Here is a 14,607-nt window from a genome sequence, read left to right as displayed (position 1 = left end):
AGACAAACTTAGAAACATGACAGTCAAACATAATCAACTTAAAACATGAACAAGGAACATGAACCAACACCAAAACACCCTGTGACCGATCCCCCCCTCTATGGGCGGCCCCTGACGCCCAAACATTACCACAACACCAATAGCCTAACAGAGAGTCTCAACAAAAAGTCTTGGGGGAGGGATGGTGGGCCAGGCCCGTGCAGGGGCACCGGACCCAGACATGACCTGGACCTGGACCCTGTGGCGTGGGCGGACCTGGACCCTGTGGCGTGGGCGGACCTGGACCCTGTGGCGTGGGCGGACCTGGACCCTCAGGCGTGGGCGGACCTGGACCCTCCGGAGCCGTGGATGGCCATGGCGGCAACGGCAGTTCGACAGGCCATGGCGACAACGGCAGTTCGACAGGCCATGACGGCAACGGCAGTTCGACAGGCCATGACGGCAACGGCAGTTCAGGGGGCCACAGAGGCGTGGCCTTCGTGGCCTCCATGTACCCCTTGCCCCCCCCAAAAATTTTCTTGGGCGGGACAGCGGGATCGTGGGCTGGAGCGGGCTCGTGGGCTGGAGCCTGGACGTGGCCGTGGGCTGGAGCCTGGGCGTGGCCGTGGGCTGGAGCCTGGGCGTGGGCTGGAGCCTGGGCGTGGACGTGGACGTGGGCTGGAGCCTCGGCGTGGACGTGGGCTGGAGCCTGGGCGGGGGCTGGAGCCTGGACGTGGCCGTGGGCTGGAGCCTGGACGGGGCCGTGGGCTGGAGCCTGGACGGGGCCGTGGGCTGGAGCCTGGACGGGGCCGTGGGCTGGAGCCTGGGCGTGGCCGTGGGCTGGAGCCTGGGCGTGGCCGTGGGCTGGAGCCTGGGCGTGGCCGTGGGCTGGAGCCTGGGCGTGGCCGTGGGCTGGAGCCTGGACGTGGCCGTGGGCTGGAGCCTGGACGTGGCCGTGGGCTGGAGCCTGGACGGGGCCGTGGGCTGGAGCCTGGACGGGGCCGTGGGCTGGAGCCTGGACGGGGCCGTGGGCTGGAGCCTGGACGGGGCCGTGGGCTGGAGCCTGGACGTGGCCGTGGGCTGGAGCCTGGCCGTGGACGTGGGCTGGAGCCTGGGCGTGGACGTGGGCTGGAGCCTGGGCGTGGCCGTGGGCTGGAGCCTGGGCATGGCCGTGGGCTGGAGACTGGGCGTGGCCGTGGGCTGGAGCCTGGATGTGGACGTGGGCTGGAGCCTGGGCGTGGCCGTGGGCTGGAGCCTGGGCGTGGCCGTGGGCTGGAGCCTGGCCGTGGGCTGGAGCCTGGGCGTGGACGTGGGCTGTAGCCTGGGCGTGGACGTGGGCTGGAGCCTGGCCGTGGGCTGGAGCCTGGACGGGGCCGTGGGCTGGAGCCTGGACGGGGCCGTGGGCTGGAGCCTGGACGTGGCCGTGGGCTGGAGCCTGGAAGTGGCCGTGGGCTGGAGCCTGGACGTGGCCGTGGGCTGGAGCCTGGACGGGGCCGTGGGCTGGAGCCTGGACGGGGCCGTGGGCTGGAGCCTGGACGGGGCCGTGGGATGGAGCCTGGACGTGGCCGTGGGCTGGAGCCTGGGCGTGGCCGTGGGCTGGAGCCTGGATGTGGCCGTGGGCTGGAGCCTGGGCGTGGCCGTGGGCTGGAGCCTGGGCGTGGCCGTGGGCTGGAGCCTGGGCGTGGACGTGGGCTGGAGCCTGGGCGTGGACGTGGGCTGGAGCCTGGGCGTGGACGTGGGCTGGAGCCTGGACGTGGACGTGGGCTGGAGCCTGGACGTGGACGTGGGCTGGAGCCTGGACGTGGACGTGGGCTGGAGCCTGGGCGTGGGCTGGAGCATGGACGTGGGCTGGAGCATGGACGTGGGCTGGAGCATGACCACTTAAAAATAAAACAAAGTCAATGTATTGCCAAAAGGTGCAGGGGTGTTCCTCTGATGGCATGAGGGCTGCAAAGTCAGAGTCCAAACCGGAACAAAAGCACCTCTTAAGCAAGATCTCATCCCAGGGCAACAAATCCATGAACCGAATAAAGTCTCTTACATAGTCCTCTATGGGACGCTGGCCTTGACGAGGGTGGGCAATGGTAACTGCTGGGTCCATAATGGCGGTCTGTTATTCTGTCACGGATTCTACTGACGAGGCAAGTTGTTGGACCCAAGTGCAGTTTAATCAAAAACATAAAACAAAACCTTGGCAATACTCAAAACAAAGACTTGACATGGCAAACATAAACCTCACCTATACAGCAGGTAACAACATCAATAACAGACGAGGACACACGGCAAACATGAGGGCTTAAATACACAGACTAAATGACAAGACAAGTGACACCTATGAACAGTGATGAGACAATTAGCCAATGACGCGACACAACCATAGACTGTAAAAAAATATGGACGTAGTGTCCGTGACGTCACCCATAGGATTCTGATGAGCCGTTCTGAAGCGCAAAGCTGGCCGTTGCCATCTTGGCAGCGCGTCAGCGCGCGTCAGCGCGCGTCACTCCCGGATAACAGAAAATGGGCAAAAAGGCGGGACGTGGGCGGAGCTTAAGTGACGCGATGACTAACAGACAGCAGATAAAAGGCTATCCACCTGTCACTCGAAGTGGCCACGCCCTTAATTATGCAGAATTTTAATGCTTTATATAATGTAAACGAATGAGTTATAAAAAAATTAACCCCCCTCACAGTTGTCATGAAGGGCAAAATGAGCCGTATAGACCAAAAGCACAATTTGTACCAGGCTCTAAACATGTTTTATTCTGCTCTAAAGTTGGCCATTTTAACATGGGGCTCAATGAGATTCTGCTCCCTTCTGGATCCTGTCCCTAGCGGCCAGTCGATGAATTGCAGTTTGAGGCACTTCCGTATTGGCTTCAAGAGAAACTGCGGGAGGTTGCCGCTTGGACACAACATGAGGGCATAGGAATCACATGACAATGAAACACGTGACAAAACCAGGAAACTGAAAGGACAAGACAAACTTAGAAACATGACAGTCAAACATAATCAACTTAAAACATGAACAAGGAACAATGAACATGAACCAACACCAAAACACCCTGTGACACTTAGTAAATTATGCATAATTACAAGCAACTAGCACCTAAACCAAACCCTAGCCCTGAGCCTAATTATACAGTAAGCACATGTTTTAATTAATATTGCTCAATATTTGTGTAATAACAAGACCACATTAAGGCGAGACACTAGGCAAAAACAGTCTTTCTCATGCATCTGTCAATTTGGAGATTTTGTGCTTTTTGGCTTTTTTAGATTAGTGGAAAAGAAACACAAATTATAATTTTAAGTGTATCTTTTATAGCACTTTATCTATTTGCGTCTTTCAATACATATATTTAAAGGCCATTTTCTCAAAATTATAAGATAATAGTATATTTTAAGTAATATTAACATACAACTTTTGATTTTAATAATGTATGAATAAATGTTGAAATTAACATTAACTAAGATTAAGAAATTATTTAGAAATATTTTTGGTTACACTTTATTTGAAGGCAAGACTCCCCAGGTGAATAGAGTAAAATAAAAATAGATATCACCACACTTCCCCGGTTGATTGATTACATTAAGAATTTAAAATATATTTTGTATTACAAGTTTTCTGAAATGTTATGTTTAAATATGCAAATTAGGTGTTGTCTAATTAAATATGCACTATTGCATACATTTCTAGAACAAAAATCTGAACATTGAATGAAGTCAGATTCCAAATTATTGTTCCTTTTTTTTGACATATTAGAGTCAGTTTTTTTTTTACAGAGGGGAGACTGGATATCTCTTTTTATCATTACATAAATCAGAAAATACAGTCAACAGCCAGAAAAAAGTTAATTTTCACAATTTTTTTAGGAATAAAATGTATAAAAGCAGGCAAATATTATATATATAATTTCTAATATGTAAAAAAAAAGGAACAAGAATTTGGAATCTGACTTCATTCAATGTTCAGATTTTTGTTCTAGAAATAAATGCAATAGTGCATATTTAATTAGACAACACCTAATTTGCATATTTAAACATAACATTTCAGAAAACTTGTAATACAAAATATATTTTGAATTCTTAATGTAATCAATCAACTGGGGAAGTGTGGTGATATCTATTTTTATTTTACACCTGGGGAGTCTTGCCTTAAAATAAAGTGTAACCATAAATATTTCTAAATAGTTTCTTAATCTTAGTTAATGTTAATTTCAACATTTATTCATACATTATTAAAATCAAAAGTTGTATGTTAATATTACTTAAAAGATACTATTATTTGAAGACTAACATTAACAAAGATGAATAAATACTGTCACAAATGTTTTGCTCATTGTTAGTCAATGCATGAACTAACATTAACTAATGAGACCTTATTGTATGTGTTTCCTTTTTTTCCATAGTTGATGGAGAATTATGTTTATGAGTGATATTTCCCTTGAATTTACACATCTCATATCTCATATTTCATCTCATGCCTTTTACTAGCATTGTTGTGAAAAAGGTATAATAACTTTATTAGAGGCAAACTTTGTCTTGATGAATGAAATTATTATTATTTTGTTTTTTTTAAATGAATGTTGATAGGTGGCCTGGGAAAATGTTGAAGACCCCTCCCATACAGAAAAATATACTGCCGTTCACACTTGCATTTCCACTTTTTGTCAGATGAGGATGCACTAATACACAACTTGACATAAAGTGTCAGAAACTGGTTTCTGTGTAACAGTACATTTATTTGACATAGCTTGTCTCTTGAGTTGAATTATTCATCACTGGGTAAGATGGTTAATAAAAATCAGTCTGTCAGCAGCAAATCATCCGAATGAGTCTTGACCCCTTCTGAGATGGTCCAAGTTTCTATTATTTTCTGATGAAGAGAATCTTTTGTTTTCATTCTGAGATAATGACATCACTCATCATTTTTATTATTATTATTATTATTATCATTATTATTATTATTATTATTATTATTATTATTATTATTATTATTATTAATACATTATTAATGTTATTTGTTTTTCCAGTTGAGGACAATTTAGAGTACCCAAAATATATATATTAGTTTGTTTTTTGTTTATTAGCATGTCTGCTGTGGCCATGAGGCTGGGACACATATGGTAGTAGTTCAAGCAGATGAGAACATGCTTGCATTAATAATGTTTATGAGACATACAAGGGAAGGGTGTGTGAGACCGTCAAATCATCCATGCAGGGTTATTAATATTGGAGTTTCACAGGGAGTAAACATGTTAAAAAAGGTAGGCCTATTTTCTTTATATTCATTAATAACACTTCAAAATAAGTTCAAATAGTTAACATTAGGTAACTGCATTAGTTATCATGAACTAACAAAGTAAAATACAGTCACACTTTATTTTACAGTATCCCTTCTACAAATCTTACATCTACTTACTAATAATAACATTAAATTATGCATAATTACAAGCAACTAGCACCTAAACCAAACCCTAGCCCTGAGCCTAATTATATAGTAAGCACATGTTTTAATTAATATTGCTCAATATTTGTGTAATCACACTGTAACAAGACCACATTAAGGCGAGACACTACAGGCAAAAACAGTCTTTCTCATGCATCTGTCAATTTGGACATGTTGTGCTTTTTTTAGATTAGAGAAAACCCCAAATTATACTATTAAGTGTATCTTTTATAGCACTTTATTTCAATTACAATACATATCTTTAAAGGCCTTTTTTCTTCTCCTGCACTGAGCCAGAAAAAAACTTCAGTACCAATTACATACACCAAACTTTACAATTCTTATCTATATTCTGAATTTTTTAATAGAGGGATTTGTTCATATATATATATATATATATATATATATATATATATATATATATATATATATATATATATATATATATATATATATATATATATATATATATATATATATATATATATATATATATATATATATATATATATATATATATATATATATATATATAATTTGCCTGATTTTATACATTTTATTCCTAAAAAAATGGGTATTGACAGTATTTTATGATTTATGTAGTGATAAAAAGAGATATCCAATCTCCCCTCTGTAAAAAAACTTTGACTGTGTCAAAAAAGGAACAAGAATTGGGGAAGTGTGGTGATATATATTATTATTATTTTTACTCTATTCACCTGGGAGTCTTGCCTTAAAATAAAGTGTATATACCAAAAATTTGGTAATAACAATTTCTTAAACTTAGTTAATGTTAATTTCAACGTTTACTCATACATTATTAAAAAAAAGTTGTTAACTAATAATTCATAGCATGCAGTTATTATAAAGTGTTACCGAATGGTTCAACAGTTTGTGTTCATACAATGAAAGTCAGTGGGGTCCAAAGCAACACCAGACTCTATTGACTTTTTTTGTCCATCCATCCATCCATCCATCCATCCATCCATCCTTTGTGTGTTCTGCATAAAATGAAAGTCATACAGTCATACATCCTTGTCTAATGTATGATGTAAAATCAAGATTAATCAAGGATAATTCACAGCCCTTTACAGCAACACATTACCCTGCTCTATTAACAATTTCCCACATAGCATGGTCATATATGCATTGCTTCAGCATGAGTCAAGTTCATTGACGGCTAGTTTCACAGTGAATATCAAGCGCTCTTTGTAGGATAGCACTATCTGTTTAGTTCGCTGATGTCTAACGTTGTTCAAATCGTCACAGTCCATGTGTCGCCCACTGCTTGACCAAATAGCGATGCCTTTGTTGTTAGAGTTGAGACATAACAATTTTAGCGCAGAAAGTTTACATGATTCATGTCGCATTACACATTTTGAAGTGCGAAGACCATGATGACTGACAAATGGCCATTAACATATCTGTCATGTCATCTAGCTACCACTTCAGAATAGCAGATTCAGACTCAATGCTTTTTTATTTTTTAAATGTTATGACATTTCAGTCTTTTATATACAAATATTGAAAAAGAAACTGCAAAAGTTTTAGTAGTTTGTGACTACAAAAAACTACAAAATGCTCTCTGCGACCTGTCAACAGTTGGAACTGTTGCTCAGGCTTTTGTTTTTAGTCTTCAGGATCCAACTCTTAAATGTGTGTTTCATGGCCTGCTTAAATTGTGAGAATTCTTAAATGAACTCTCTGTGCTAGATACCCCTGACACTGCATCGATGAAACTTAAACAGGATTTTAGGAACCTTTTGCAATCCCTGCATTTATTGAAATGGTATTGCCCTTTCAGTCATACCTGTCTTCAAATGTATATTTAAAATGCCAGACTTCAAATGCACTTCATTGTAGAGAACATCCACATGCATTTTGAAAAGTGACCTCGACCTGAGCAATATAAACAACTTCAATGTCACCGGTTAAATACTGTATCAAATAGCGTGCTCATATTCATGACCAGATTTTCAGCTGAATCAGTGTGATGGATGCATTTCAAACGGGCTGGATTCGAATTGAATCTCACTCAGATGTTCCTCTGTCTCACCGAGACAATGGTTCCTCTGGTTGCTAGGAAACCTGCAACTCAAGCTCCTCATCTGGTCTCCAACCTTCCTTGAGGTGCCTCTAACGATCAATCACCTCTCTGCACGAAAATTGGCTTCAAATTATGGAGAAATATGTATGGCCACTTAATCATTTTCAGCATAATGTTATTCTGCGGACATGGTATGAAATGCCCAAAACCACTTCATCTGTCTGATATTAGAAAACGCTTCTGGCGAAGTATTAATTAATGCTTCTCAAATCTCTGGTTGTGTCTTCCACTCATTTCCTTTCGTCTTCTCTTTCCTGCCATCCATCTGTTGCTCATTTCCATTTCTTCTGGTTCAGTTTGGGATAGTATCAAGCCTTTTCTATGCTGCATGCATAATTAGGGGTTCAAGCACGAAGTGCTGAAACCCTATTGTAATTGTATTGATTTTTATTATTAGGGGTTCAAGCACGAAGTGCTGAAACCCTATTGTAATTGTATTGATTTTTATTATTAGGGGTTCAAGCACGAAGTGCTGAAACCCTATTGTAATTGTATTGATTTTTATTATTATTATTATTATTATTATTATTCTCCGCTAAAACGCATCGTGCAGCCCAAACCGTAGAAGCTGGAGCTTTGAAACTTTGTCAGATGGTAGTACAAAAATCGAGGAGAGGTTATCAAATTATGAGCCAGATTGGCCTATAGGTGGCGCTATAGCAATCAATTGCGCAAAACTGCTCATAACTCCTAAACCGTATGTCGTAGACTCAAGTGTCTTATATCAATGGAAAGCTGAATACCTGACGTAAAAAATGTATATCTCCGATTTCATTTCCGCCATTATAGATTTTCCGCCATTTTGAATTTTGTCAAAAAACTACTTTTGCGAACTAGTCCCTGGATTTTTGCCCGATCGGAACCAAACCAGTGCAGAAATGTTCTCTGGAGTATGAATATCAATAATTATCGAAAAAAAGTTGAAATTTCTATTCACGATCGCTAAGGGGCGGAAAACGAACGTTGTGGGAGGAGCCTATTTTACTAAAATGGCTATAACTCAAGAACAAAATGAGATATCTTTACCAAACTTTGTACACATGTGTATGGACTGAGTCTTGGGTCACGATAAAATAATCGCGACGATTGAACACTTGGTGGCGCTATAACACGAAAAAAACATGAAAATGGCTATAACGACCCGACCGCTAGTCCGATTGACTTGAAAATTGGTATGCAGTGTCTTGGTCCAAGGTACCATATATGTCTATGAGGACATTGGCGTATCTCAAAAAACATGGCTGCTATTGGCCAATGAAGTTTGAGCACCTCTAAGACAAGGTTAACGGAGGCTGATCGGAATGAAACTCGGTGGGCATGTTTGACTCATGGACTTAGAGGTCTGTAAAAATTTTGAAAGAAATCGGCCACTAGTTGGCGCTAACGAGTTTTTTGGCTCTGTAATCACGTGGTGTTGCACACATCAACCAAATATACACATCATATGATAGGGCTCCTCATACTGAACAACTTTTCCTCTTAAAGCATTGCTGTCAATCAAATCGTTCATTAAATATTTGCGATTATGTTTGAAACCTACTTTTGCGAACTAGTCTCTGGATTTTTGCCTGATCGGAAACAAACCAGTTTAGGACAATTCTCTGGACTCTCTAGATCAATAATTATCAAAAAAAGTTGAACTTTTGCATTTGAATGCCTATAACAGGGTCATTTAGAAGAGGGGCGTAGCAAAATACACTCAAAAGCATATAAATCCTAAAGGAAAACTCAAAACTTCACGAAAATTATTATGTATATGTAACATAACATGCTGAAAAAGCATGCAAAGTTTCATGGAGATCGGACCATAGGTGGCGCTATAACTGTTAAAAAGCTTTGAAAACCATGTATTCCTATGGTGAAATGCCTGTATTGGCTGTAAATGGTATTCTCCATCTCTGTAATCAGGTGGGGTTAAAAACGTCCACATAATATGCATAAATTATGATAGATCTCCTCATACTGAACAACTTTGCCTCAAGAACCAATACTGTCAATCAAATCGTTATTTAAACATTCACAATTATGTTAATAACCTACTTTTGCAAACTAGTCATAGATTTTTCAACCTGATCAGAACCAACCCAGGGCAGTACAATTCTCTGGACTCTTTAGAGCAATAATTATTTTTAAAAAAAGTTAAACTTTTGCATCTGAATGGCTATAACTGGGTTATTTCAAGATGTGGCCTTGACCAAGTGTCCCCAAATGCCTATATCTATTCAATGAATGCTCAGATATTCTTAAAAACAAGTCAGAACATGTGTACTATGCCTCTAAACAAGCATGAAAATTTTCAGACAGATAGGACCATATTTGCCTCTATAACAGTTAAAAAGCTGAAAATTATGAAAATAATGGTATATTAAGCCAATAAGTGGTCGTTTGCTGCCCCCCGCTGTTCATTTTATTGTACTACACTCTAATATTGATATACAAGTCATTTTCAGCTTTAAATAAATCACTATTTTAACATTTGCTATCACATTTAGTTAAAATTAATCTATTAAGTATTACTATTGACAATTGTCACATTGAGAAATGTGAATCTTGAAGGAGACTTGCAGGAAACATTTTGTTTACTGCAACATCATAAAGTTCAAATGTCTGTAACTACAACAAAATGTGTGTGTAGTCCTATGTTTCTGAATACATTTTTAAAAATCTGATTAATAGTTACAAAGAGCTATGTGAAATGATTATAGACCATAGCATTAAAAAAGTGTGTGTGTGTCTGGCCTTGACCAAGTGTCCCCAAATGCCTATATCTATTCAATGAATGCTCAGATATTCTTAAAAACAAGTCAGAACATGTGTAATATGCCTCCAAACAAGCATGACAATTTTCAGACAGATAGGACAATATTTGCCTCTATAACAGTTAAAAAGGTGAAAATGACAGAGTTCATATGAAAATAATGACCAATATGTGGTCTTTTGCTGCCCCCCGCTGTTCATTTTATTGTACTACACTCTAATATTGATCTATGGTTATAGATACATGGTTAATCATAGTAAATAATACTAGAACGTGGTGCATTTCACAAAAAAATGTGACATGCTCATAGACCATTAAAAGATATTTTCACAATAACATATCTCAAAAATATTGTGTGTGTGTGTGTGTGTGTGTGTGTGTAACCATGCATAATGGAACAACTGGTTTGAAGCCTGTTTCAGAGCCTATTTTACTAAAAGGGCTATAACTCAGGAACTAAATGAGATATCTTCACCAAACTTGGTACACTTGTGTATGGGATGAGTCTTTGGTCAAGGTAAAAAGAATTGTGAGGATTGAACACTTGGTGGCGCTATAACATAAAAAAACATGAAAAGGGCTATAACCACCCGACTGCCAGTCCGATTGACTTGAAAGTTGGTATGCAGTGTCTTGGTCCAAGGTACCACGCATGTCTATAAAGGAAATTGGCGTAGCTCAAAAAACATGGCCGCCATTGGCCAATGAAATGTGAGCACTTATTAGACAAGGTTAACAGAGGCCGATCGGAACAAAAGTTGGCGAGCATGTTTGACTCAGGGTCCTAGAGGTCTGTAATAATTTTTTAAGAATTTGGCCACTAGTAGGCGCCAATTAGTTTTATGGCTCTGTAATCACGTGATGTTTCACATATTCCCACAATATTGATATAATTTGATAGATCTCCTCATACTGAACAACTTTGTCTCTAGAAACATTGCTGTCAATCAAATCGTTCATTAAATATTTGTGATTATGTTAAAAACCTACTTTTGCAAATAAGTCCCTGTTTTTTTGCCCGATCGGAACCAAACCAGTCTAGGACAATTCTCTGGACTCTCTAGATCAATAATTATCAAAAAAAGTTTTACTTTTGCATTTGGATGGCTATAACAGGGTCATTTCGAAAAGAGGCGTGGCAAAAAACACTCTAAAGCCTATAAATTCTAAGGGAAAGCTCAAAACTTCACGAAAATTGGTGGCCATATGTGACATTAGATCCTTAACAAGCATTAAACGTTTTATAGAGATCGGACCATAGGTGGCGCTATAACTGTTAAAAACCTTTTAAAACCATGTTTCCTATGGTGAATTGCCTGTAAATTGAATTTTCCATCTATTATTTCAGCGTTTAAAATCTTGCTAAATAAAACTTAATGTCTTTTGATGCTTGTGTGCTTAAAGGCCTTAAAGGCTTGAACCCCGCTAAATGCTGCTTGCAGCTTTAATTATTATTATTATTATTATTATTCTCCGCTAAAACGCATCGTGCAGCCCAAACCGTAGAAGCTGGAGCTTTGAAACTTTGTCAGATGGTAGTACAAAAATCGAGGAGAGGTTATCAAATTATGAGCCAGATTGGCCTATAGGTGGCGCTATAGCAATCAATTGCGCAAAACTGCTCATAACTCCTAAACCGTATATCGTAGACTCAAGTGTCTTATATCATTGGAAAGCTGAATACCTGACGTAAAAAATGTATATCTCTGATTTCATTTCCGCCATTATAGATTTTCCGCCATTTTGAATTTTGTCAAAAAACTACTTTTGCGAACTAGTCCCTGGATTTTTGCCCGATCGGAACCAAACCAGTGCAGAAATGTTCTCTGGAGTATGAATATCAATAATTATCGAAAAAAAGTTGAAATTTCTATTCACGATCGCTAAGGGGCGGAAAAAGAAAGTTGTGGGAGGAGCCTATTTTACTAAAATGGCTATAACTCAAGAACAAAATGAGATATCTTTACCAAACTTTGTACACATGTGTATGGACTGAGTCTTGGGTCACGATAAAAGAATCGCGACGATTGAACACTTGGTGGCGCTATAACACGAAAAAAACATGAAAATGGCTATAACGACCCGACCGCTAGTCCGATTGACTTGAAAATTGGTATGCAGTGTCTTGGTCCAAGGTACCATATATGTCTATGAGGACATTGGCGTATCTCAAAAAACATGGCTGCTATTGGCCAATGAAGTTTGAGCACCTCTAAGACAAGGTTAACGGAGGCTGATCGGAATGAAACTCGGTGGGCATGTTTGACTCATGGACTTAGAGGTCTGTAAGAATTTTGAAAGAAATCGGCCACTAGTTGGCGCTAACGAGTTTTTTGGCTCTGTAATCACGTGGTGTTGCACACATCAACCAAATATACACATCATATGATAGGGCTCCGCATACTGAACAACTTTTCCTCTAAAAGCATTGCTGTCAATCAAATCGTTCATTAAATATTTGCGATTATGTTTAAAACCTACTTTTGCGAACTAGTCTCTGGATTTTTGCCTGATCGGAAACAAACCAGTCTAGGACAATTCTCTGGACTCTCTAGATCAATAATTATCAAAAAAAAGTTGAACTTTTGCATTTGAATGCCTATAACAGGGTCATTTAGAAGAGGGGCGTAGCAAAATACACTCAAAAGCATATAAATCCTAAAGGAAAACTCAAAACTTCACGAAAATTATTATGTATATGTAACATAACATGCTGAAAAAGCATGCAAAGTTTCATGGAGATCGGACCATAGGTGGCGCTATAACTGTTAAAAAGCTTTGAAAACCATGTATTCCTATGGTGAAATGCCTGTATTGGCTGTAAATGGTATTCTCCATCTCTGTAATCAGGTGGGGTTAAAAACATCCACATAATATGCATAAATTATGATAGATCTCCTCATACTGAACAACTTTACCTCAAGAACCAATACTGTCAATCAAATCGTTATTTAAACATTCACAATTATGTTAATAACCTACTTTTGCAAACTAGTCATAGATTTTTCAACCTGATCAGAACCAAACCAGTGCAGTACAATTCTCTGGACTCTTTAGAGCAATAATTATTTTTAAAAAAAGTTAAAATTTTGCATCTGAATGGCTATAACTGGGTTATTTCAAGATGTGGCCTTGACCAAGTGTCCCCAAATGCCTATATCTATTCAATGAATGCTCAGATATTCTTAAAAACAAGTCAGAACATGTGTACTATGCCTCTAAACAAGCATGAAAATTTTCAGACAGATAGGACCATATTTGCCTCTATAACAGTTAAAAAGCTGAAAATTATGAAAATAATGGTATATTAAGCCAATAAGTGGTCGTTTGCTGCCCCCCGCTGTTCATTTTATTGTACTACACTCTAATATTGATATACAAGTCATTTTCAGCTTTAAATAAATCACTATTTTAACATTTGCTATCACATTTAGTTAAAATTAATCTATTAAGTATTACTATTGACAATTGTCACATTGAGAAATGTGAATCTTGAAGGAGACTTGCAGGAAACATTTTGTTTACTGCAACATCATAAAGTTCAAATGTCTGTAACTACAACAAAATGTGTGTGTGTAGTCCTATGTTTCTGAATACATTTTTAAAAATCTGATTAATAGTTACAAAGAGCTATGTGAAATGATTATAGACCATAGCATTAAAAAAGTGTGTGTGTGTCTGGCCTTGACCAAGTGTCCCCAAATGCCTATATCTATTCAATGAATGCTCAGATATTCTTAAAAACAAGTCAGAACATGTGTAATATGCCTCCAAACAAGCATGACAATTTTCAGACAGATAGGACAATATTTGCCTCTATAACAGTTAAAAAGGTGAAAATGACAGAGTTCATATGAAAATAATGACCAATATGTGGTCTTTTGCTGCCCCCCGCTGTTCATTTTATTGTACTACACTCTAATATTGATCTATGGTTATAGATACATGGTTAATCATAGTAAATAATACTAGAACGTGGTGCATTTCACAAAAAAATGTGACATGCTCATAGACCATTAAAAGATATTTTCACAATAACATATCTCAAAAATATTGTGTGTGTGTGTGTGTGTGTGTGTAACCATGCATAATGGAACAACTGGTTTGAAGCCTGTTTCAGAGCCTATTTTACTAAAAGGGCTATAACTCAGGAACGAAATGAGATATCTTCACCAAACTTGGTACACTTGTGTATGGGATGAGTCTTTGGTCAAGGTAAAAAGAATGGTGAGGATTGAACACTTGGTGGCGCTATAACATAAAAAAACATGAAAAGGGCTATAACCACCCGACTGCCAGTCCGATTGACTT

Source organism: Gobio gobio, assembly GCF_949357685.1.
Source record: "Gobio gobio genome assembly, chromosome: 3".
Classification (NCBI taxonomy): domain Eukaryota; kingdom Metazoa; phylum Chordata; class Actinopteri; order Cypriniformes; family Gobionidae; genus Gobio; species Gobio gobio.
This window is presented reverse-complemented; position numbering follows the sequence as displayed.